The 21,295-nt window shown below is 40.7% G+C and overlaps 1 protein-coding gene and 1 long non-coding RNA gene across 3 annotated transcripts in view; one reads left to right on the top strand and one right to left on the bottom strand.

The window, feature by feature from the left end:
• The window catches only part of CRYBG1 (crystallin beta-gamma domain containing 1), a 213,950-nt gene that overhangs the window by 30,344 nt on the left and 162,311 nt on the right, over positions 1 to 21,295 (top strand). The gene's annotated exons all lie outside the window — the stretch shown is intronic.
• On the bottom strand, positions 4,183 to 13,579 carry LOC116549526. The gene is made up of 3 exons (XR_004267921.1): positions 13,568 to 13,579; positions 10,243 to 10,244; positions 4,183 to 5,430 (listed from the first exon to the last, which is right to left on the bottom strand). It is a non-coding gene; the product is annotated as an uncharacterized LOC116549526 (long non-coding RNA).

Raw genomic sequence — 21,295 nt, 5'->3', positions numbered from 1 at the left:
GTGTGTGTGTGTGTGTGTGTGTGTGTGTGTGTGTGTGTGTGTGTGTGTGTTTCCTGGAAAGAGGAGGAAAGCAAGGGAGTTAATCTTCCTTCAGGAAAACATGAGCAGCTGTGAACATTCAAATAAGTTCATCGTATTAGCTGATTGCCACCTTAGGAAATTCAAAAAAGGCTCTCAGTGCAATGAGATTTAGTCTCTGCAAATCTGTATGGCTATGCTGTGGGAGTTATGATAGGGTATGTGGTGGGGTGGGGAATAAACTGGGCTCTTTACTCAAACCCTTTGGTTTGTTCAGTGTATAAACTGCCCTTTGCTCCTCAAGCCTGCTCCTCCCCTGCCACATACACAATAGTGAGAGAGGAAAGCTACCCCATTGTCTTGAAAACGGCAACCATGTAAAAATGGGAATCTCCCGCTCTCCTCATCTATTATCTATTTGCTGTCTAATTTCTCATCCTCTCTCTTATGTCAGGACAGAAACATAACAAGGCAAATAACGAATCAGAGTAAAGAGACAGCAGGCTAGAGGTAGGACTTAGGCAGGCCCAGAGAAGGCAAATGAGAATCAGGAGGTGACAAGGCCAGTGGTAAGGGGGGAGGGTGGGGCATAGGAAAGAGATGGTAGAGGGAGATCTGATGGGATGGATACTGTCTTGAAGTTTTGAAAATTAAGCACTGTGTTTATTTGAGATTAACTTTTTCTCTAATATAAAATAGGAAGATGGAAGTAAAGGAATTATGACAATGAGACCTTCCATAAATAAATTTTACCGTTGTGCAAAGGACAGCCCCGCTAATAGCTGTTAGAATTTTTGGTTATTTGAAAGAGAAAAAAAAAAATATATATATATATATATTTATTTCGAGACAGAGTTTTGCTGTGTTGCAAAGGCTAGAGTGCAGTGGCATGATCCCAGCCCACTGTAACCGCCACCTTCCAGGTTCAAGCGATTCTCCTGTCTCAGCCTCCCGAGTAGCTAGAATTATAGGTGCCTGCCACCACACTTGGCTAATGTTTGTATTTTTTTTGGAGAGATGGGATTTCACCCTGTTGGCCAGGCTGGTCTTGAGCTCCTGACCTCAAGTGATCTGCCCATCTTGGCCTCTCAAAGTGCTGGGATTACAGGCCTGAGCCACCACACCTGGTGTTTTTAGATTTCAAACAATAAAACCTCTGTACTAGAATATTGTTTATTCACAAGTCTTGTTTTAGTCTTAGAACATGCTGTTGGTTTCTAAATTGTAAACATTGGGCTAGCTCATCGGTGTTCTGAGATGGGGCACGGAGGAGCTGTGGTACCCTTGTCTAAAAAGAGAAGGCCAGGTGACATGAACCAATGCTGCACAGGGAGCAGGGAGCATGGTGGTTGTGCTCCGTAAAGCCCATCTCATTAGGGAAGCCAGCATTCACCAGTATGCACCTGTGCAGCCTCACCATGGTTAAAGGGTTGCTACACTAATGTAGTGGTGAGCAAATAGGCGCTGTTTGAAGTTCCCTGGGCATTCCTCCCATAGCCCAGCTTCCCAGATCCTCCTGACCTTCCTTGGGCTTGCACTGCAGGGGGTACTTCCAGGCAGTGTCTGAGTCTTACATGGGCAGAGATTGGATGGTGCACAGTCATGACCTCTGTTAAATATTTTGACTATTACCACCGCTCTCAGCTTTAAAGATGTATGATTCTTTGTTGACTTCTTCCATTTGTGGATTCATAAGCTTGTGTGATAGCTCCTTACTCTGTTTCTTTGTTTCCTCCTCTTTTTTTTTTTTTTTTTTTCTTTTGTGATGGAGTCTCACTCTCTTTCCCAGGTTGGAGTACAGTGGTGTGATCTCAGCTCACTGCAACCTCCGCCTCCCAGGTTCAAGCAGTTTTTCTGCCTCAGCCCCCCAAGCTGGGACTATAGGCATGTGCTGCCATGCCTGGCTATTTTTTTATTTTTATTTTTTGAGACCGAGTTTCACTCTTTTTGCCCAGGCTGGAGTGCAATAGCAAGATCTTGGCTAACCGCAACCTCTGCCTCCTAGGTTCAAGCCATTCTCCTGCCTCAGCCTCCTGAGTAGCTGGGATGCAGGTATGCGCCCACCATGCCTGGCTAATTTTGTATTTTTAGCAGGGACGGGATTTCTTCATGTTGGTCAGGCTGGTCTTGAACTTCCGACCTTAGGTGATCTGCCCACCTTGGCTCCCAAAGTGCTGAGATTACAGGCGTGAGCTGCTGCACGGAGCCAGTTTTTGTATTTTTAGTAGAGACAGGGTTTCACCATGTTAGGCAGGCTGGTTTCGAACTCCTCACATCAGGTAATCCACCCGCTTTGGCCTCCCAAAGTGCTGGGATTAAGGTGTGAATCATCCAACCATGCTTCCTCTTCCTTTTTTGTTTTTTCCTGCCTTTAGACTACCGATCGATAGCACTTTTATCAGAAATTGAATAAAAGGGTATACAGCCAATACTGGATTTCAGCACAGCCTAGAATAGTCTGTCACTTCTAATCCATGCACTTAAAGTTTATCTAGGCTGCAAAACTTTAGGTACACTTGATTCAGGAGCCCTGACATCATATTTCTTTGGCATCTCTGAATATAGCTTAATAGGTGTCTGTAACATCGTTGATCTTTATCCTCTTTACCCTTATATTCTCATGTTTTCCAAAGGCTCTGAAGGAACATATTTCATTTTTCTTTCTTACAATACATATACAACAGTGTCTTACACTTATAAGTGCTCTGTCAATGCCTAATTAATGTCTGTATTTTCTTGTCATGTTCATTTCCATTTATCACATATAATTGAGAATTTATTGTAAAAACACTTTTTCTTGCACATCTCCAAGCTTCTCTAATGTTCTTGTAGAATTAAAGTTGTTACTAGGGGATTATTTTAGAGGCTAATTCTTAGTAAACTGTACATTAGGACACCTTGACTTTTATTCCTGGCATTGTTAAGAAAGGAATAAAGTGATTCTAAAAGTTGTTTCTGAAATATAAGCTTGTTTTTGAAGGTAACACAGTTTCTAAACAAGTAAGTTAAGTTTGTTTCATAACAGTGCATTGGAGTTAAATGAACCATGTAATTTCTGCTTATGAATGTTAGAACACAAACACCGAAGAAAATTTGACAGGCTTAATCTTTCAAAGAAGGAAAAAGGATATCCCTCAGTAGGTAGTGCAGTGCCTTAGGGAGGTTTTAACAATAGTATGTTAAATGCACACAGCAGAAGTGTGTGTGTGTGTGTGTGTGTGTGTGTGTGTGTGTGTGTGTGTGTGTGTGACAGCGTCTCGTTCTATCACCCAGGCTAGAGTGCAGTGGCACAATCTTAGCTCACTGCAGCCTCCACCTTCTGGGTTCCAGCAATTCTCCTATCTCAGCCTCCCAAGAAGCAGGGATTACAGGCATGAACCACTGCACCCAGAAATGTATATAGTATTTTTTATAAAAGCTTCTCCCGTCTTTCAATTTTCAAATATATTGATGTAATATTTTATTATTTAAGAAACTGTTTCTAGGCTGGGCACAGTGGCTCATGCCTGTAATCCCAGCGCTTTGGGAGGGTGGGCAGATCACTTGAGCTCAGGAGTTTGAGACCAACCTGGGCAACATGGTAAAACCCCACCTCTATAAAAGAAAATTTTTAATATAAAAGAATTAAAACTTCTTCTGTTTTTATACTTAGGCTTCTCTATTCTTGTTTTTCATTTTATTTTCCTCTCTACTATTTCTTTTTCTATTTTACTAATTTCTGATCTTTATACTTGCTCATTTGTTTTATACCTCCTCATTTGTTTGAATTTATGCCATTTTTATAGTTTTTTTGAGTGAATGCTTAGTTCATTAATTTTCAGTTTTTTATATTTTACATATATTTATTTTTCAAATAAATATGTGTATATATATTTTAATGCTGATCTTCTAGATACTGCTTTATCTGCTTACCTTTAATTTTGTTATATAGTATTTTTATTGTTGTTCAATTCTATTTTACAATTTTAATTATGATTTCTACTTGGACCATGAATAATTTATAAGTGAGATTATAGATTTTCAGAAGCATAGAATTTTTTGGTTTGTTTCCTTAAGTGGTGATTTTGCCATCCCTGCAGGAGTCTCATGTATTCCAGAACAATTTTTCTATTAATCCTCAGTTTGTTATTACATTACAAAGATACTATACATTCAGACCATACACACACATGTATTTGGGGTCTAAATCACTCTTTGGCATTTTGTTTTTTGTTGGAGAATTCTTCCTTACCCTGAGTTCTAGGCAAATAACAAGCTCTAGGCAAACGACATACTTACCTGGGCCATTGGTCATGTTTCTGCTTCCATTTTCATGGAGGTGGTAACTCATCCATGGCTCTAGCTGTACAAAAGGGTCTCATTTCCAGCTCTCTGCCTGGCACGATCCCAGGGCTGTGTCTCTGATCCCTTCATAGGCATTGAAGTCTTAGTCCCAGATATAAGAACTTATTTCTGGATCTGCTATTTTGCTACGATGCCTAGGTGCCACCTTGTATACTCATTGCTTAGCTTTGAGTATTTTATCTCTGATGCCAGGGTAATTTTTTTCCTTTGAACTCAGCTATGAATTTTAATTTATTGTCTTTTATTTCACATTTCTTGTTTATAGTGAAAGAGTATCGATCACTGATTAGTCTCCCAGCAACCTTTCCAAACAGAATGTTAACTGCTGTTTCAGTGTAAACATTAAGTGAATCTATAAATTCAGCGGAAAGCAAGTTCTTCCATATTTAAACATCATGTAATTACAGTGTTATCTTCTGTGTGTATGACTTCACCAACCTCTAGCAAAGAAGAATTCTACAACTTTTGTTGGAATATGTAATTTTATTTCTAACATTTCAAGAAGGACCTATTTATTCTTTCTGACAAAGTTAGCACCAGAGATAGAAAAACCAGCACCTAAAATCTCTGGCATACCACTCTTAGCATGGATTAAGTGGAAAGGTCAAGTTTAATGGTATTACCTCTTGACCGCATGTACAGACTGTGGACTTTCTGAGGCCCTGTTCTACCAGAAAAACAAGACCTCAGGGCAACACCCGCTATTGAAACATGGACATTTTTGATTGATTACATCACGTTATGCAGAGACATCCAAACTAAAGTTACTGTGACATTACATGAAATCATAGTATTAAGAGCTGTATTTTTCCAAGTGATTTTTACCAATTCTTCTTTCCCCAAGCTTTACTGAAGTGTAGTTGGCAAATAAAAATTACATATATTTAAGGTACACAACATGGTGTTTTGATGCAAGCATATGTTGTGAAATGATTACCGCAGTCAAGCTAATTAGCATATTTATCACCTCACATAGTTACTTTTTTTGGTGTGGTAAGAACATTTAAGATCTTCTGCCTTAGCAAACTTCAAGTATACAGTATAGTATTATTAATTATAGTCACCACGCTTACTGTAATGAATTAGATCTCTAGAGCTTATTCATCCTGCATAACTGAAACCATTTTATTTTTAATATGTGTGTGACCATAGACTTAAAGAGAACTTGGAATCATTGTTTTAGAAATTGCCTCAAATAAGACAAATATGAAGTAAGAGTTTAGGAGCTTTATGAGTTGGGTACTTTTAATGAGCTTGGTTCAGTTCAGTGCTTCAGCATAATCTTTCTGTAATCCTCAGCTTTAGGCCCCTCATCTCTGATAAAGGGCAGGGTGTGACCAAGGAGCACAGAGTTCAGTAGTCAGCACATTATTCTGGACTGAGATGGTTTAGGGTCAGCGAAAGGCTACTGCCATATCTGCCTCTATGAAACCAGCTGGGCATATCGCCACTAACTCCATGACCACTGAGTGGTAATCTCTGCATTTGGAATGTTTCTAACAAGGGGATTAACTGGAGATAAACTGTAATGGTCACCTATTCCTTGTATGCTTCCAGGAAATCCTATATTTTTACCTTTTGCTGGTATAAATGTGGAAATTTGAGCTGCCGTATCTCAGTGTCAATGGAAATTTTGGATATTGACTATCTCTGTCTCAAATTTATGTGGTCCCACCTTCTCTAGCTTTCAGTGTTATCAAGAGAGGTACTCATCTTATAGTTGACCAATAAGTTCCAAAATACATTAAGTACCAAAATATGACACAATGAGTACCAAAATAGCTCTCATTGAGCTATTACACACACTTGCTTTCATTTTTTTCTCCAGGAAGTTTTGAAGTACAATATATAGATTGAACCCTTGCCCATCTTCTCTGCTTTTAAAGGTTCTCAGACCTACCAGACATGGGCATACTAAATGGAGAGAACAGAATAACAATAATTTCAAAACCCAGCAAAATGGCTGGGCACAGCGGCTCACGTCTGTAATCCCAGCACTTTGGGAGTCCAAGGCAGGAGGATGGCTAGAGCTCATGAGTTCAAGATCAACCTGGGCAACGTGGCAAAGAGGCTGAGATGGGAAGATCACTTCAGCCTGGGAGGCAGAGGTTACAGTGAGCTGAAATCATGCCACTGAACTCCAGCCTGGATGACAGAGCCATACCTTGTCTCAATAAATAAATAAATATATAAATAAATACAATCCAACAAACCAACAACTGGTGAACTCAAAGGTCATTTCAGCAAATTAGTAGCAAAAAAATCTATTTTCTATAAAATATACAGAAAGTACATTCTTTTGAATAAGAAGTTCCCCCAAATATTCAAACACTTCTGTTAGGAGGCCTATGTTCTAACCTCTACACTGTCTTGAACTCTTATTCATTTATTTCATTCTCCATTTTCTCAGTTGCTGGAATGTTATCTTTTCAATGTCGTCTTTTCTATGAAATCTTTTTAGTTTAGGGGGTTGATTTTTGAAAGCAAATTCAACCCCTTTTTTCTCCTTATCATATCTTCTTAATCCCTCCAACACAACTCTCATAGTGCTTTCTTTCATGTTTGTGTATACTCCTGTTTCTCTCCACCAGAGCATAAGTTCCTTAAAGACAACTGCCATCCTTTTATCCCTGGTGCCTTGCATGACATGTGGCACATAGTACGTTTCCCATAAAGATTTGTCGAGTGAACAGATGAAGGCTAGGAGGTAGTCCTCTGGTGAAATATGCCTTAAGTGCTTTTTAATCAACATGCTATTAAGAACTACAGTTCACCTTTCCATTAAACCCTCTCAGTGAGGAAATATGCCCCAAAAGCCATTTTATTTTGTATAGTAGAAGAAAACAAACAGGGCCCGGCGTGGTTGCTCACGCCTGTAATCCCAGCACTTTGGGAGGCCGAGGCGGGTGGATCACGAGGTCAAGAGATCAAGACCATCCTGGCTAACATGGCAAAACCCTGTCTCTACTGAGAACACAAAAATTAGCTGGGCAAGGTGGCACGTGCCTGTAATCCTAGCTACTCGGAAGGCTGAGGCAGGAGAATCGCGGAGTCGGAGGTTGCAGTGAGCCGAGATCACACCACTGCCCTCCAGCCTGGTGATAGAGCGAGAACCTGTCTCAAAAAAAAAAAAAAAAAAAAAAGGAAGAAGATAACAAATGCATACTAGTACTTGGAAATTCCCAACTTAATTTCAGCCATTGAAGAAGCCTGATGAATGGCAAAACCTCTTTGCCTCAGAAAAACCTTTCGGTCGGCCCTTCGGTAAATGTTTATGCAGAAAATCCTGACACGAGCCAATAAATCCAACATTATAGTCAGTTTTTTCAAACTGCAGAAAAGAAATTTCAGCTTTCCACCCTATAAGTTATCCTGTGTCTCATGCTTTAGTTAGCCCTTCTAACTTTTCTACGGCAGAAAAATAGCTCACCGCTACTTTATAACTTACTTGGTGCCCTTGTTATATCCCCAGCACTAATTGTGAAGAACTTAAGTTCATGTCTCTGTTAGTGTTGCACTTGCCAAGAGTATCCACTTGAACAACTTTTTGGATGTGTGACATAGGTATGTTAATCATTTTAAAGACCATATGGACCTCGTGAAGGAAACTTGCAGTATTCTCTTAAGGTTTAGTAAGACATGTTCTCTGTGATAACTGCAGTCTGGGTTTTCCAGATCTGTCTTTTTTTCTTTCTTTTTTTTTTTTTTCCTGAGACAGGGTCTCACTCTGCTGCCCAGCCTGGGGTGCAGTGGTGTGAACATGGCTCACTATAGCCTCGAACTCCTGAGCTTGAGGCATCCTGCCACCTCAGCCTCCTGAGTAGCGGGGCCACAGACACACACCACCATGCCCAGCTAATTCTTTTACTTTTTGTAGAGAAAAGATCTCCAGTTTTTACTTTTTGAGAGAAAAGGGCTCCAGCTGCTCACGCCTGTAATCCCAGCACTTTGGGAGGCCGAGGCAGGTGGATCACTTGAGGTCAGGAGTTTGAGACCAGCCTGGCCAACATGGTAAAACCCCGTCTCTACTAAAAATACAAAAATTAGGGAGGCGTTGTGGTACACACCTGTAATCCCAGCTACTCAGGAGACTGAAGTGGGAGAATCACTTGAATTCAGGAGGCAGAGGTTGCAGTGAGCCGAGACCACACCACTGCACTCTAGCCTGGGTGAAAAGAGTGAGACTCTATCTCGGGGGAAAAAAAGAGAGAGAGAAAAGGTCTTCCCATGTTGCTCAGGCTGGTCTCCAACTCCTGGGGTCAAGTAGTCCTCCCACCTTAGCCTCCCAAAGTATTGAGATTACAGGTATGAGACACAATGCCCCATCCAGATCTGCCCTTTAAAATGCAATATTGGCTGGGCATGGTGGCTCACGCCTGTAATCCCAGCACTTTGGGAGGCCAAGGCGGGTGGACCACCTGAGGTCAGCAGTTTGAGACTAGCCTGACTATTGTGGTGAAACCTCATCTTAAAAAAAAAAAAAAAAAGATGCAATATTAATTAAATATGTTTACCTACACATATAACAATAGACATTGTCAAATTTCATTGGAGGTAATGCCCTTTTTATTTCATTTTTAGTATTAGTGTAATTGCGCTTATGTTTTCTTCATCTTTTCTTTTACCTTATTGGATCTCAGCAATGGAAGAAGAAAATATTTCAGAAAGATAAGAATAGAAAAAAAAAACAATAGAAGCTTGGTCAGAGAGTGGGCAGAGTATAAGTGTTATGGAAAGATTTGTCTTGGTGTTGGAGGAAACAGAATAACTCAACAGCCTTTTAAAGGGAGACTCTATAAATAGTGAATAAATCTTCATAACATACAGAATAAATCCTAGTAAGCGTCAGGCACTATATCAGAAGTAGGGAAAAAATGAATAGAATACAATTCCTGCCTACTTGGACCTCATAAGCTAGTGAGGTAGACAGACACTGTTTAAAATGCCAGAAGAAAATTATGGCGCTGACGGTGTTGATAAGGACATAGACGGGGTCGTCAGTTCTTTAAGGAAAAGTCAGAAGTTTCCCAAAAGACTCATGTGAAGTAAGTCACAAAGTAGGTGCAAGATTTTGCCATGGAGAGGAGTATAAGAGGAAGAGCATTTCAAGCAAAGAAAGCAATGTGACCAGAGCTATGAAAGTGCATGGGCTTTGGGGAGCCGTCTTTCTTGCCAGCTAGTTGAGACATTGGTCCGTGGCCTAGTGTGCTATGCCCTGATGAGACAGTGTCCAGCAGACGCTACACTTCCTCCTCCAAGTTCCCATACCATCTAATGACCTTTTGTTCGTAATTGAATTTTCAGATAAAAAGAGGTGCAAAAGGAAGAATGTCATTCTTCTTGATACTAAATCTAAGATTATGAAGGTCCTCTTACTTGTTTTCAACCTGCAGAGCAAATAATAGAGTTGGATTCATTTTTAACAGGTGACTCTAAAGTAAGAACTGGTGAATGCTTTTGGACTTCACTTATATTTTGTATGCATTATCTACTGCAGAGAGAGTATAACCTTCATTTCGATTCTGAGAACTTTGAGACTTATGTTCTATTATTAGTGATATCTTTATTTTCTTGTTTGCTGAGTGATTCTTTGAGAGTCACTCAGGATCATTCAGTGAATTGTGGAAACATGTAAGAGAAGGTGACCTTGAGGAAATGACAGCTGAGCCCTTGATCTATGGCCTGAAGAAGGAGTGATCATTAGCTCAGCAGTGTGAGGGAAGAGAGAGGGAAGAACGCAGCCATGTGATGAGCACTCCCTCTGATGGCTCGGCACATGCTGTATTTAAGGACTGAAATGTAAGCTCTATGAAGGCAGGAAACTGGTCTGTCTTGTTCTCAGTACTGTCTCATGTACCTAGAACATTAACACACAGTGACTTCTTGATAAAAAGATATTTGTTGAGGAGGAATTTAAAAGGTTTTGACTGAGTACGGTGGCTTACACCTGTAATCACACCTTGGGAGGCCAAGGCAGGAAAGGATTGCTTGAGGCCACAAGTTTGAGGCCAGCCTGGGCAACAAAGCCAGACACCTTATCTTATAAACAAACAAACAACAAACAAACTGGGCACAGCAGCATGTGCCTGTAGTCCCAGCTACTCAGGAAGCTGAGGTGGGAGGTTGAACCCAAGGCTGCAGTGAGCTATGATGGTACTACTGCGCCCCAGTTTGGCTGTTAGAGCAAGACCCAGTCCCAGAGAAAATACATGAATAAATAAAAGGTGCATTTGTAACGGGGACACAGAGAGCAAGGGGCCACGTGGAATAACATGATTCTGAAAGGCAGGGTCATGCAAGGCCCTGCAGTTCACATTAAAGGTAGTAGGCTTTGTCCTCCACCATGGGTCACCATTAAAGGATTCTAAGCAAGGAGATGGAAACTGGATTTGTTCTACAGTGTGGAGCACGACTTTCCACCTTTTTGATTGTAACCAATAGTAAGAAACACATTTTATATTGTAACCTAGTAAAGCATACATATATACACACACACCTGAAATGCTTTTTTATTAACAGTGGGTAGTCATACGAAGCATGATGTGCTCCATTTCTTTTCTGTCCTATTTGGTATTTGTAAAAAGCAGTGGTCAAAATCAGTATGACTCATGAGTCATAAGTATGGTGTGAAAAACACTCCTACAGAGGAATGGATACCCTAATGGTGAAGGTTATGTGCATTAAGTAATTAAAAATAGCAACTTGAGGTGATCTAAGAAAGGTCAAAACATGGTGGCTTAAAAACAATGTGCAAAATGGAAATCTAGGGAGATGCTAGGAATTTGAGAAAGGGAACTCATGAGAGAAGATTGAATGTAGAAAGGATGTTAGACATTCTAGAATCCAGCTGAAAAGTATCAAAGTTAAGTAAACTTGCTCAGGGGACATGGGAGTCTTATTAGAAGAGGGCTCTGCCCAGATTTCTCAGACATCTGTGATCTTTCCCTGGTTGCTTTCAGCCTCTGCCGTTGGTGCTTTTTACAGCAAGCTATGGGTCACAGAGGCTTGGTGGTGTTATGATCACCTTATAAATCTAGAAACTGAAGTTGGGAGGTGACTTACTGCAAAGTTAGATGCCTAGGAAGAGGACAGACCAGGGCTGGCTTCCAGGCTTCCTTATCACTGGTCTGGCGATCTTCCCATTGTTTTGCACTGTTTCAAACATATGCATGAAAAATTAATTAGGATTACAAAATGACAACACAGCATTTCAGCACGTAAACATTTCTGTGCTGGAACTCTGAGGGTTCTGCTCCTAATACCATTTAACTGATTCAGTATTAAAATTAAAACTGAGGTGCATGAATTTCTTCAGGAATCTAGTAACATAATATTTCATGTGTCATAAAAAGAAAGATTATATCTGAACATCTACATCTCAGTCACATAATATCTTTACTGATATCTTGGCTGAAAGAGTGGGAGAGTAAGAATTAGAAATGTGGGGGGCTGGCAAGATGGCTGAATAGGAACAGCTCCGGTCTGTAGCTCCTAGCGAGATCAGTTCATCTCATTGGGACTGGTTAGACAGCGGGTGCAGCCCATGGAGGGCAGGCAGAAGCAGGGTGGGGCATTGCCTCACCCGGGAAGCACAGGGTTTGGGAAAATCCTTCCCCTAGCCAAGGGAAGCCCTGATGGACTGTGCAGTGAGGAACAGTGCACTCTGGCCCAGATACTATGCATTTCCCACGGTCTTCACAACCTGCAGACCAGGAGATTTACTCCAGCGCCTATGCCGCCAGAGCCCTGGGTTTCAAGCACAAAACTGGGCGGCCATTTGGGCAGATAACAAGCTAGCTGCAGGAGATTTTTTCATACCCCAGTGGTGCCTGGAATGCCAGTATGACAGAACCGTTCACTCTCCTGGAAGGGGGGTTAAAAACAGGGAGCCAAGTGGTCTAGCCAGCAGATCCCAACCCCCATGGAGCCCAGCGAACGAAGATCCACTGGCTTGAAATTCTTGCTGCCAGCACAGAAGTATGAGGTCAACCTGGGACACTTGAGCTTGGTGGGAGGAGGAGTGTCCACAATTACTGAGGCTTGAGTAGGTGGTTTTTCCCCTCACAATGTAAACAAAGTTACTGGGAAGTTCAAACTGGGCAGATCCCTGCATCTCAACAAAGCCACTGTAGCCAGACTTCCTCCCTAGATTCCTCCTCTACAGGGCATCTCTGAAAGAAAGTCAGCAGCCCCGGTCAGGGACTTGTAGGTAAAACTCCCATCTCCCCGGAACAGAGCACCTAGGGGAAGGGTCGGCTATAGGCACAGCTTCAGCAGACCTAAACGTTCTTGCCTGCTGGCTCTGAGGAGAGCAGCAGATCTCCCAGCACAGTGCTTGAGCTCTGCTAAGGGATAGACTGCTTTCTCAAGCATGTCCCTGACACCTATGCCTCTTGATGGGAAGATACCTCCCAGAAGAGGTTGACAGACACCTCATACAGGAGAGCTGTGGCTGGCATCTGGCAGGTGCTCCTCTGAGATGAAGCTTCCAGAAGAAGAAACAGGTAGCAATCTTTGCTTTTCTGCAGCCTCTGCTAGTGATATTCAGGCAAACAGGGTTGGGAATGGACCTCCAGCAAACTCCAGCAGACCTGCAGCAGAGGGGCCTGATTGTTAGAAGGAAAACTAACAAACAGAAAGGAATAGCATCAACATCAACAAAAAGGATGTGCACACAAAAACCCCATTTGAAGGTCACCAACTTCGAAGAACAAAGGTAGATAAATCCACAAAGTTGAGGAAAAACCCAGAACAAAAAGGCTGAAAATCCCAAAAACCAGAATGCCTCTTCTCCAAAGGATCACAACTCCTTGCCAGCAAGGGAACAAAACTGGACAGAGTTTCACAAATTGACAGAAGCAGGCATCAGAAGGTGGGTAATAACAAACTCCTCCAAGCTAAAGGAACATGTTCTAACCCAATGCAAGGAAGCTAAGAATCTTGAAAAAAGTTAGAGGAATTGCTAACTAGACTAACCAGTTTAGAGAAGAACATAAATTATCTGATGGAGCTGAAAAACACAGAATGAGAACTTTGTGACGCATACACAAGTATCAATAGCAGAATCAATCAAGTGGAAGAAAGGATATCAGAGATTAAAGATCAACTTAATGAAATAAAGCATGAAGACAAGATTAGAGAGAAAAGAATGAACAGGAACAAACAAAACCTCCAAGAAATACAGGATTATGTGTAAAGACCAAACCTACATTTGATTGGAGTACCTGAAAGTGACAGGGAGAATGGAACCAAGCTGGAAAACACAAAAACACTCTTCAGGATATTATCCAGAACGTCCCCAACCTAGCAAGACAGGCCAATATAAAAATTCAGGAAATACAGAGACCACCACCAAGATACTCCTTGAGAAGAGCATCCCCAAGACACATAATCACCAGATTCACCAAGATTGTAATGAAGGAAAAAAGTGTCAAGGGCAGCCAGAGAAAAAAAGTCAGGTTACCCACAAAGGGAAGCCCATCAGACTAACAGCAGATCTCTCTGCAGAAACTCTACAAACCAGAAGAGAGTGGGGACCGATATTCAACATTCTTAAAGAAAATAATTTTCAACTCAGAATTTAATATCCAGACTAACTAAGCTTTGTAAATGAGGGAGAAATAAAATCCTTTACAGACAAGCAAATTCTAAGAGATTTTGTTACCACCAGGCCTGCCTTGCAACAACAGCTCCTGAAGGAAACACTAAATATGGAAAGGAAAAACAGGTACCAGCCACTGAAAAAACATACCAAATTGTAAAGACCATTGACACTATGAAGAATCTGCATCAACTAATGAGCAAAATAACCAGCTAGCATCATAATGACAGGATCAAATTCACACATAACAATATTAACCTTAAATGTAAATGGGCTTAAACTTCTAACTGAAAAACACAAATTGGATAAAGAGTGAAGACCCATCATCGTGCTGTATTGAGGGGACCCATCTCATGTGCAAAGGCACACATAGGCTCAAAATAAAGGGATGGAGGAATATTTATCAAGCAAATGGAAAGAAAAAAAAAGCAGAGGTTGCAATCCTAGTCTCTGATAAAACAGATTTTAAACCAACAAAGATTTAAAAAGATAAGGGCATTACATAATGCCCACATGAGAAGCAAGGAAAGATCTAAAATCGACACCCTATCATCAAAATTGAAAGAGCTAGAGGAGCAAGATCAAAAAAACTCAAAACCTAGCAGAAGACAAGAAATAACTAAGATCAGAGCAGAACTGAAGGAGACAGAGACATGAAAAGCCCTTTGAAAAATCAATGAATCCAGGAGCTGGTTTTTTGAAAAGATTAACAAAATAAATAGACCACTAGCCAGACTAATAAAGAAAAGAGAGTTACTTGGAATACTAAAAAAAAAGAAAAGAGAGAAAAATCTAATAGACACAATAAAAAGTGATAAAGGGGATATCACCACTGATCCCACAGAAATACAAACTGGTATCAGAGAATACTATAAACACTTCTACACAAATAAACTAGAAATTCTAGAAGAAATGGATAAGTTCCTGGACACATACACCCTCCCAAGACTAAACCAGAAGGAAGAAGTCAAATCCCTTAATAGACCAATAACAAGTTCTGAAGTTGAGGAAATAATTAATAGCCTACCAATCCAACAAAAAGCCCAGGACCAGACAGATTCACAGCCAAATTCTACCAGAGGAGAGGAGCTGGTGCCATTCCTTCTGAAACTATTCCAAACAATAGAAAAAGAGGGACTCCTCCCTAACTCATTTTTATGAGGCCAGCATCATAAAAATGGCCTCCCATTCTGTAGGTTGCCAGTTCATTCTGATGATAGTTTCTTTTGCTGTGCATTAGCTCTTTAGTTTAATTAGATCCCATTTGTCAATTTTGGCTTTTGCTGCTTTTGATGTTTTAGTCATGAAGTCTTTGCCCATGCCTATGTCCTGAATGGTATTGCCTAGGTTTTCTTCTAGGGTTTTTATGGTTTTAAGTCTCACATTTAAGTCTTCAATCCATCTTGAATTAATTTTTGTATAAGGTGTAAGGAAGGGGTCCAGTTTCAGTTTTCTGCATATGGCTAGCCAGTTTTCCCAATACCATTTATTAAATAGGGAATCCTTTCCCCATTGCTTGTTTTTGTCTGGTTTGTCAAAGATCAGATGGTTATAGATGTGTGGCATCATTTCTGAGGCCTCTGTTCTGTTCCATTGGTCTATATATCTGTTTTGGTACCAGTACCATGCTGTTTTGGTTACTGTTACCTTGTAGTATAGTTTGAAATCAGGTAGCATGATGCCTCCAGCTTTGTTCCTTTTGCTTAGGACTGTCTTGGCTATATGAGCTCTTTTTTTGGTTCTATATGAAATTTAAAGTAGCTTCTTTCTAATTCTGTGAAGAAAGTCAAAGTCAAATAGCTTGATGAGGATAGCATTGAATCTATAAATTACTTTGGGCAGTATGGCCATTTTCACAATATTGATTATTCCTATTCATGACTGTGGAATGTTTTTCCATTTGTTTGTGTTCACTCCTATTTCCTTGAGCAGTGGTTTGTAGTTCTCCTTGAAGAGGTCCTTCACATCTTTTGTAAGTTGTATTCCTAGGTATTTTATTCTCTTTGTAGCAATTGTGAATGGGAGTTCACTTATGATTTGGCTGTTTGGCTATTATTGGTGTATAGGAATGTTTGTGATTTTTGCACATTGATTTTGTATCCTGAGACTTTGCTGAAGTTGTTTATCAGCTTAAGGAGATTTTGGGCTGAGACAATAGGGTTTTTTAAATATACAATCATGTCATCTGCAAATAGAGAAAATTTTACTTCCTCTCTTCCTATTCGAATACACTTTATTTCTTTCTCTTACCCGATTGCCCTGGCCAGAACTTCCAATACTATGTTGAATACAAGTGGTGAGAGCATCCTTCTTTTTTGCCAGTTTTCAAAGGGAATGCTTCCAGCTTTTGCCCATTCAGTATGATATTGACTGTGGATTTGTCATAAATAGCTCTTATTCTGAGATATGTTCCATCAGTATCTTTTTTTTTTTTTTAAGAGGGATTCTTCCTCTGCCACCAGGCTGGAGTGCAGTGGCACAATCTCGGCCCACTGCAACCTCTGCTTCCCAGGTTCAAGGGATTCTCCTGACTCAGCCTCCCAAGTACCTGGGATTATAGGTGCATGCCACCATGCCCAGCTCATTTTTATATTTTTAGTAGAGATGGGGTTTCACCATGCTGGCCAGGATGGTCTCAATCTTCTGACCTCGTGATCCACCCACCTCAGCCTCCCAAAGTGCTGGGATTACAGTCGTGAGCTACTGCGCCCAGCCTGTTCCATCAATATTTAGCTTATTGAGAGTTTTTAGCATGAAGGGGTGTTGAATTTTATCAAAGACCTTTTCTGCATCTATTCAGATAACCATGTGGTTCTTGTCATTGGTTCTGTTTATGTGATGGATTACATTTATTGATTTGCATATGTTGAACCAGCCTTGCATCCCAGGGATGAAGCTGACCTGCTCATGATGGATCAGCTTTTTGATGTGCTGCTTCATTCAGTCCACCAGTATTTTATTGAGCCTTTCTGCATCAATGTTCATCAGGGATATTGGCCTCAAATTTTTTGTTGTTGTGTCTCTGCCAGGTTTTGGTATCAAACAAATGGAAAAACATTCCACAGTCATGAATAGGAATAATCAATATTGTGAAAATGGCCATACTGCCCAAAGTAATTTATAGATTCAATGCTATCCTCATCAAGCTATTTGACTTTGACTTTCTTCACAGAATTAGAAAGAAGCTACTTTAAATTTCATATAGAACCAAAAAAAGAGCTCATATAGCCAAGACAGTCCTAAGCAAAAGGAACAAAGCTGGAGGCATCATGCTACCTGATTTCAAACTATACTACAAGGTAACAGTAACCAAAACAGCATGGTACTGGTACCAAAACAGATATATAGACCAATGGAACAGAACAGAGGCCTCAGAAATGATGCCACACATCTATAACCATCTGATCTTTGACAAACCAGACAAAAACAAGCAATGGGGAAAGGATTCCCTATTTAATAAATGGTATTGGGAAAACTGGCTAGCCATATGCAGAAAACTGAAACTGGACCCCTTCCTTACACCTTATACAAAAATTAATTCAAGATGGATTGAAGACTTAAATGTGAGACTTAAAACCATAAAAACCCTAGAAGAAAACCTAGGCAATACCATTCAGGACATAGGCATGGGCAAAGACTTCATGACTAAAACATCAAAAGCAGCAAAAGCCAAAATTGACAAATGGGATCTAATTAAACTAAAGAGCTAATGCACAGCAAAAGAAACTATCATCAGAATGAACTGGCAACCTACAGAATGGGAGAAAATTTTTGCAATTTATCCATCTGACAAAGGGCTAATATCCAGAATCTATAAAGAACTTAAACAAATTTACAAGAAAAAAACCAAACAACCCCTTCAAAAAGTGAGTGAAGGATATGAACAGACACTTCTCAAAAGAAGGCATTTGTGCAGCCAGCAAACATCAAAAAAAGCTCATCATCACTGGTCATTAGAGAAATGTGAGTCAAAACCCCACTGAGATACCATCTCATGCGAATTAGAATGGTGATCATTAAAAAGTCAGGAAACAACAGATGCTGGAGAGGATGTGGAGAAATAGGAACACTTTTACAGTGTTGGTGGGGGTATAAATTAGTTCAACCATTGGGAAGAAGTGTGGCGATTCCTCAAGGGTCTAGAACCAGAAATATCATTTGACCCAGCAATCCCATTATTGGGTATATACCTAAAGGATTATAAATCATTCTACTATAAAAACACATGCACACGTATGTTTATTGCAGCATTAATCACAATAGCAAAGACTTGGAACCAACCCAAATGCCCATCAATGATAGGCTAGATAAAGAAAATGTGGCACATATATACCATGGAATAATATGCAGCCATAAAAATGATGAGTTCATGTCCTTTGCAGGGACACGGATAAAGCTGGAAACCATCATTCTCAGCAAACTAACACAGAAACAGAAAACCAAACATTGCATGTTCTCAATCATAAGTGGGAGTTGAACAATGAGAACACATGGACGCAGGAAGGAAATTTCACACACCGAGGCCTGTCAGGGGTTGGGGGACTAGGATAGGGTTAAGCATTAGGAAAAATACGTAATGTGGATGACAGGTTGATGGGTGCAGCAAACCACCATGGCATGGGTATACCTAAGTAACAAATTTGTATGTTTTGTGCATGTATCCCAGAACCTAAATGTATTTAGAAATGTATTCATCATAAAAATACTAATGGTAGAAAACCCCTGGGAGATTGATTTTAATCTTATGAACTGGGTTAAAAAATAATAAAGTGTGGTTAATAAGTAATGTTTGTACATAATCAAAAAGCATCTGGTATGCCGAAGTAAGGTAATAAAAGGCATTTTAAACATGCTTTCTACCACAGGCTGCTGGGTTTCTAGAGGAAATTGGCTTTGGGGACCATAATAAAATGTTAGACTAATATTGACCTACTTTTGATTGGGAAAACTTGTCTGATTCGAGCTTGTCTTTAGCAGGGGTTGATTTCCATGGGAGTCCCATGTGCACTGTGGTGTGTGGGGGTATACCTACAGGCTGCTTAGCTTCTGCCTACTGTTTTCATCAGGACTTGACAATTTTGATTAATTTAGTTTCTTAGCTCAGTCACATATTTATATCTACATAGGCTTTGGGTCTTAGTTTTAAATTATTATTTTTGTCACTTCCCACTTTGTCACCAGGCTAGCAGGTGAAATTCTTCTAGTCCTTTGTATTAGTCAGGATTTTCCAGAGGAACAGAACCAATAGAGTATATGTAAATCTTAAAGTGAGTTTATTAGGGAGAATTGGCTCACTGGATTACATGGTGAAGTCCCACAATAGGCTGTCTGCAAGCTGGGGAGAGAGACGCCGGTAGTGGCTCCAATCTGAAACCCCCAAAACGAGGGAACCCAATAGTGCAGCCCTCAGTCTGTGGCCAATGGCCTGAGACTCCCCTGGGGAGGGGGGAGCTCCCAATTCAAGTCCCAGAGTACAAAGGCAAAAGATCCTGGAGTTGGATGTCCAAGGGCAGGAGGAGAGGAAGAAAGTGTCTGGCACAGGAAGACAGAGAGAGAGCAAGAGGACCCAGCAAGCTGCTTCTCCCTTTTCTTCCACCTGCTTTATTCTAGCTGTGCTGGCAGCTGATTGGATGGTGTCCACCCACATTGAGGATGGGTCTTCCTCTCCCTGTTGGCTGACTCAAATGTCAGTCTCCTCTGGCAACACCCTCACAAACACACCCAGAAACAATGCTTCACAAGCTATCTAGGCATCTCTCAATCCAGTTAAGTTGATACCTGGTATTAGCCATTGCATCCTTATTCACAGATAGGACAGCTTTTCAACGCTGGCGTTTGTGTGGGAAGCCCCGTTTCACCTTCCTCACTGTGGGCCACCACCCTGGTGCTGACATTAAAGACCCAGCTTGAATGAATGTATTTGTCCCCAGTACTATGCCAGGCAGCCTCACATGCTGCCTGATATGAGGCTTGAGTTTCCTCTTCTTTTGCCATTTTAAAATTCTTTCTTGCTTTTGACTGTAATTATGTATTTTAAATATTTTATTATAACTTATATAGATTTTCTATGTATTTGGAGAGGAGAGCGACTTCTTGAATACTTCATTTTATCATCTCAATCAAAGAACTTTCTATCACTTTAAAAATCTGACTTTGTTAAGGAAAAACATGTGTTATTACACATGTTTTACCCCACACATGTGTAGCATGGCATGGATCGTTACTGAAGGGTGTGCTGGTCATTGTTGCCAGGTTATGATGTCTAGAGTAGTTTGTCACTGATAGGAGTGAGAAAGCACATGTCCTGCAATTACTGTTAGGGACACCTGTCTTTGTTGACATTGGCCTAACATCAGTTGGGAAACGTTAAAGAAAATAGACAAAGATTATTATCCTTCATTTCACTTTCAACTCTGAACCTGATGAGGCTCCAAATGTCACTGCTTTCTTGTGTGGCAGATTTCTTACCAGTGGACACCCGGAGACAAAAAAGCTGAAGGAGTGCCTTCTATCTGTCCAGGGGAAAGTCAGTTGAACATTGGACATGGTTACTGAGGCATCTGTCAATACAGAAATCCAACATAAATTCTTAAAAAAAAAAAAAAAAAAAAAAGCTTTTGGCTTACCTATCTGAAAATTTCAAGGTGGTCCTGGCTATAAGAATGACTGGGTCCAGAGGTTCATTTTGTCATCTTCTGCTTTGTTTTCCTGTGAGAACGACATGCTCAGGTAAGCATGCTCCCATCCTCTACCATGAAGTGACCTCCTCAAGTGTAGTTTTCCATCACCCCCATAGCCAGCACTTCCTGAAGAAAGAAAATTTCTCTGGTTTGGATTATGTGTCTATGCTTGTGAAATCAGTATGTTTCACCTTCTTGGCTGCAGTGATTGTGCCCAACCCTGGCACTGGGCACTGATTTGTCCCAGCAGAACCACAGTCAGAGCAGGTAGGAGTGATTCTGCAAAGAAAAATCACTGTACTGGAACTGGAAGAAAAGTGGATAAAATTCTAGGACAGCAAAAGTAGACAGATGTTGGCTGGGCGTGGTGACTTACACCTGTATTCCCAGCACTTTGGGAGGCTGAGATGGGTGGATCACCTGAGGTCAGCAGTTTGAGAGCAGCCTGGACAACATGGTGAAACCCTGTCTCTACTAAAAATACAAAAATTAGCCCAGAGTGGTGGCATGCACCTGTAATCCCAGTTACTTGGGAGTCTGAGGCAGGAGAATTGCTTGAACTTGGGAGGCAGAGGTTGCAGTGAGCCCAGATTGCACCATTGCACTCCAGCCTCAATGACAAGAGTGAGACTGTCTCAAAAAAAAAAAAAAA

This window comes from Sapajus apella, unplaced genomic scaffold (genome assembly GCF_009761245.1).
Source record: "Sapajus apella isolate SASKATOON/1434 unplaced genomic scaffold, GSC_monkey_1.0 scaffold6, whole genome shotgun sequence".
Lineage (NCBI taxonomy): Eukaryota > Metazoa > Chordata > Mammalia > Primates > Cebidae > Sapajus > Sapajus apella.
Note: the sequence above shows the minus strand (reverse complement) of the source record. Positions and strands in the feature narration are given on the sequence as shown.